The sequence below is a fragment of the Phyllobates terribilis genome, unplaced genomic scaffold (genome assembly GCF_046119375.1).
Source record: "Phyllobates terribilis strain yellow unplaced genomic scaffold, ASM4611937v1 Scaffold_3__8_contigs__length_932513732, whole genome shotgun sequence".
Lineage (NCBI taxonomy): Eukaryota > Metazoa > Chordata > Amphibia > Anura > Dendrobatidae > Phyllobates > Phyllobates terribilis.
Window position 1 is genome coordinate 25,133,920 of NW_027362763.1, and position 6,193 is coordinate 25,140,112.

The following is a 6,193-nucleotide window of genomic DNA, read 5'->3' on the forward strand; positions in this document are numbered from 1 at the left end:
ACACTGATACATTGTAACAGACCAGCAGAGAGATGTGTGCAGCTCACAGAGCATTGTCTACACTGATACATTGTAACAGACCAGAGAGATGTGTGCAGCTCACAGAGCATTGTCTACACTGATACATGTCTACACTGATACATTGTAACAGACCAGCAGAGATGTGTGCAGCTCACAGAGCATTGTCTACACTGATACACTGTAAAAGACCAGCAGAGATGTGTGCAGCTCACAGAGCATTGTCTACACTGATACACTGTAACAGACCAGCAGAGATGTGTGCAGCTCACAGAGCATTGTCTACACTGATACACTGTAACAGACCAGCAGAGAGATGTGTGCAGCTCACAGAGCATTGTCTACACTGATACACTGTAACAGACCAGCAGAGAGATGTGTGCAGCTCACAGAGCATTGTCTACACTGATACACTGTAAAAGACCAGCAGAGATGTGTGCAGCTCACAGAGCATTGTCTACACTGATACACTGTAACAGACCAGCAGAGATGTGTGCAGCTCACAGAGCATTGTCTGCACTGATACACTGTAACAGACCAGCAGAGATGTGTGCAGCTCACAGAGCATTGTCTGCACTGATACACTGTAACAGACCAGCAGAGATGTGTGCAGCTCACAGAGCATTGTCTACACTGATACACTGTAACAGACCAGCAGAGAGATGTGTGCAGCTCACAGAGCATTGTCTACACTGATACACTGTAACAGACCAGGAGAGATGTGTGCAGCTCACAGAGCATTGTCTACACTGATACACTGTAACAGACCAGCAGAGAGATGTGTGCAGCTCACAGAGCATTGTCTACACTGATACACTGTAACAGACCAGCAGAGATGTGTGCAGCTCACAGAGCATTGTCTGCACTGATACACTGTAACAGACCAGCAGAGAGATGTGTGCAGCTCACAGAGCATTGTCTACACTGATACACTGTAACAGACCAGCAGAGATGTGTGCAGCTCACAGAGCATTGTCTACACTGATACACTGTAACAGACCAGCAGAGATGTGTGCAGCTCACAGAGCATTGTCTACACTGATACATTGTAACAGACCAGCAGAGAGATGTGTGCAGCTCACAGAGCATTGTCTACACTGATACACTGTAACAGACCAGCAGAGATGTGTGCAGCTCACAGAGCATTGTATACACTGATACACTGTAACAGACCAGCAGAGATGTGTGCAGCTCACAGAGCATTGTCTACACTGATAAACTGTAACAGACCAGCAGAGATGTGTGCAGCTCACAGAGCATTGTCTACACTGATACACTGTAACAGACCAGCAGAGATGTGTGCAGCTCACAGAGCATTGTCTACACTGATAAACTGTAACAGACCAGCAGAGATGTGTGCAGCTCACAGAGCATTGTCTACACTGATACACTGTAACAGACCAGCAGAGATGTGTGCAGCTCACAGAGCATTGTCTGCACTGATACACTGTAACAGACCAGCAGAGAGATGTGTGCAGCTCACAGAGCATTGTCTACACTGATACACTGTAACAGACCAGCAGAGATGTGTGCAGCTCACAGAGCATTGTCTACACTGATACACTGTAACAGACCAGCAGAGATGTGTGCAGCTCACAGAGCATTGTCTACACTGATAAACTGTAACAGACCAGCAGAGATGTGTGCAGCTCACAGAGCATTGTCTGCACTGATACACTGTAACAGACCAGCAGAGAGATGTGTGCAGCTCACAGAGCATTGTCTACACTGATACACTGTAACAGACCAGCAGAGATGTGTGCAGCTCACAGAGCATTGTCTGCACTGATACACTGTAACAGACCAGCAGAAATGTGTGCAGCTCACAGAGTATTGTCTACACTGATACACTGTAACAGACCAGCAGAGATGTGTGCAGCTCACAGAGCATTGTCTACACTGATACATTGAACAGACCAGCAGAGATGTGTGCAGCTCACAGAGCATTGTCTACACTGATACACTGTAACAGACCAGCAGAGAGATGTGTGCAGCTCACAGAGCATTGTCTACACTGATACACTGTAACAGACCAGCAGAGATGTGTGCAGCTCACAGAGCATTGTCTACACTGATGCACTGTAACAGACCAGCAGAGATGTGTGCAGCTCACAGAGCATTGTCTACACTGATACACTGTAACAGACCAGCAGAGATGTGTGCAGCTCACAGAGCATTGTCTACACTGATACACTGTAACAGACCAGCAGAGATGTGTGCAGCTCACAGAGCATTGTCTACACTGATACACTGTAACAGACCAGAAGAGATGTGTGCAGCTCACAGAGCATTGTCTGCACTGATACATTGTAACAGACCAGCAGAGATGTGTGCAGCTCACAGAGCATTGTCTACACTGATACACTGTAACAAACCAGCAGAGATGTGTGCAGCTCACAGAGCATTGTCTACACTGATACACTGTAACAGACCAGCAGAGAGATGTGTGCAGCTCACAGAGCATTGTCTGCACTGATACACTGTAACAGACCAGCAGAGATGTGTGCAGCTCACAGAGCATTGTCTACACTGATACATTGTAACAGACCAGCAGAGATGTGTGCAGCTCACAGAGCATTGTCTACACTGATACATTGTAACAGACCAGCAGAGATGTGTGCAGCTCACAGAGCATTGTCTACACTGATACACTGTAACAGACCAGCAGAGATGTGTGCAGCTCACAGAGCATTGTCTGCACTGATACACTGTAACAGACCAGCAGAGATGTGTGCAGCTCACAGAGCATTGTCTGCACTGATACACTGTAACAGACCAGCAGAGATGTGTGCAGCTCACAGAGCATTGTCTACACTGATACACTGTAACAGACCAGCAGAGAGATGTGTGCAGCTCACAGAGCATTGTCTACACTGATACACTGTAACAGACCAGCAGAGATGTGTGCAGCTCACAGAGCATTGTCTGCACTGATACACTGTAACAGACCAGCAGAGATGTGTGCAGCTCACAGAGCATTGTCTGCACTGATACACTGTAACAGACCAGCAGAGATGTGTGCAGCTCACAGAGCATTGTCTACACTGATACATTGTAACAAACCAGCAGAGATGTGTGCAGCTCACAGAGCATTGTCTACACTGATACACTGTAACAGACCAGCAGAGATGTGTGCAGCTCACAGAGCATTGTCTACACTGATACACTGTAACAGACCAGCAGAGATGTGTGCAGCTCACAGAGCATTGTCTACACTGATACATTGTAACAGACCAGCAGAGATGTGTGCAGCTCACAGAGCATTGTCTACACTGATAAACTGTAACAGACCAGCAGAGATGTGTGCAGCTCACAGAGCATTGTCTGCACTGATAAACTGTAACAGACCAGCAGAGAGATGTGTGCAGCTCACAGAGCATTGTCTGCACTGATAAACTGTAACAGACCAGCAGAGATGTGTGCAGCTCACAGAGCATTGTCTACACTGATACACTGTAACAGACCAGCAGAGATGTGTGCAGCTCACAGAGCATTGTCTGCACTGATACACTGTAACAGACCAGCAGAGAGATGTGTGCAGCTCACAGAGCATTGTCGACACTGATACACTGTAACAGACCAGCAGAGATGTGTGCAGCTCACAGAGCATTGTCTGCACTGATACACTGTAACAGACCAGCAGAGATGTGTGCAGCTCACATAGCATTGTCTACACTGATACATTGTAACAGACCAGCAGAGATGTGTGCAGCTCACAGAGCATTGTCTACACTGATACATTGTAACAGACCAGCAGAGAGATGTGTGCAGCTCACAGAGCATTGTCTACACTGATACACTGTAACAGACCAGCAGAGATGTGTGCAGCTCACAGAGCATTGTCTACACTGATACACTGTAACAGACCAGCAGAGATGTGTGCAGCTCACAGAGCATTGTCTACACTGATACACTGTAACAGACCAGCAGAGATGTGTGCAGCTCACAGAGCATTGTCTGCACTGATACACTGTAACAGACCAGCAGAGATGTGTGCAGCTCACAGAGCATTGTCTACACTGATACATTGTAACAGACCAGCAGAGATGTGTGCAGCTCACAGAGCATTGTCTACACTGATACACTGTAACAGACCAGCAGAGATGTGTGCAGCTCACAGAGCATTGTCTACACTGATACACTGTAACAGACCAGAAGAGATGTGTGCAGCTCACAGAGCATTGTCTACACTGATACACTGTAACAGACCAGCAGAGATGTGTGCAGCTCACAGAGCATTGTCTACACTGATACATTGTAACAGACCAGCAGAGATGTGTGCAGCTCACAGAGCATTGTCTACACTGATACATTGTAACAGACCAGCAGAGATGTGTGCAGCTCACAGAGCATTGTCTACACTGATACACTGTAACAGACCAGCAGAGATGTGTGCAGCTCACAGAGCATTGTCTACACTGATACACTGTAACAGACCAGCAGAGAGATGTGTGCAGCTCACAGAGCATTGTCTACACTGATACACTGTAACAGACCAGCAGAGATGTGTGCAGCTCACAGAGCATTGTCTGCACTGATACACTGTAACAGACCAGCAGAGATGTGTGCAGCTCACAGAGCATTGTCTACACTGATACATTGTAACAGACCAGCAGAGATGTGTGCAGCTCACAGAGCATTGTTTACACTGATACACTGTAACAGACCAACAGAGATGTGTGCAGCTCACAGAGCATTGTCTACACTGATACATTGTAACAGACCAGCAGAGATGTGTGCAGCTCACAGAGCATTGTCTACACTGATACACTGTAACAGACCAGCAGAGATGTGTGCAGCTCACAGAGCATTGTCTACACTGATACACTGTAACAGACCAGCAGAGAGATGTGTGCAGCTCACAGAGCATTGTCTACACTGATACACTGTAACAGACCAGCAGAGATGTGTGCAGCTCACAGAGCATTGTCTGCACTGATACACTGTAACAGACCAGCAGAGATGTGTGCAGCTCACAGAGCATTGTCTACACTGATACATTGTAACAGACCAGCAGAGATGTGTGCAGCTCACAGAGCATTGTTTACACTGATACACTGTAACAGACCAGCAGAGATGTGTGCAGCTCACAGAGCATTGTCTACACTGATACATTGTAACAGACCAGCAGAGATGTGTGCAGCTCACAGAGCATTGTTTACACTTATACACTGTAACAGACCAGCAGAGATGTGTGCAGCTCACAGAGCATTGTCTACACTGATACATTGTAACAGACCAGCAGAGAGATGTGTGCAGCTCACAGAGCATTGTCTACACTGATACATGTCTACACTGATACATTGTAACAGACCAGCAGAGATGTGTGCAGCTCACAGAGCATTGTCTACACTGATACACTGTAAAAGACCAGCAGAGATGTGTGCAGCTCACAGAGCATTGTCTACACTGATACACTGTAACAGACCAGCAGAGATGTGTGCAGCTCACAGAGCATTGTCTACACTGATACACTGTAACAGACCAGCAGAGATGTGTGCAGCTCACAGAGCATTGTCTACACTGATACACTGTAACAGACCAGCAGAGAGATGTGTGCAGCTCACAGAGCATTGTCTACACTGATACACTGTAACAGACCAGCAGAGATGTGTGCAGCTCACAGAGCATTGTCTGCACTGATACACTGTAACAGACCAGCAGAGATGTGTGCAGCTCACAGAGCATTGTCTACACTGATACATTGCAACAGACCAGCAGAGATGTGTGCAGCTCACAGAGCATTGTCTACACTGATACACTGTAACAGACCAGCAGAGAGATGTGTGCAGCTCACAGAGCATTGTCTACACTGACACACTGTAACAGACCAGCAGAGATGTGTGCAGCTCACAGAGCATTGTCTGCACTGATACATTGTAACAGACCAGCAGAGATGTGTGCAGCTCACAGAGCATTGTCTACACTGATACATTGTAACAGACCAGCAGAGATGTGTGCAGCTCACAGAGCATTGTTTACACTGATACACTGTAACAGACCAGCAGAGATGTGTGCAGCTCACAGAGCATTGTCTACACTGATACATTGTAACAGACCAGCAGAGAGATGTGTGCAGCTCACAGAGCATTGTCTACACTGATACATGTCTACACTGATACATTGTAACAGACCAGCAGAGATGTGTGCAGCTCACAGAGCATTGTCTACACTG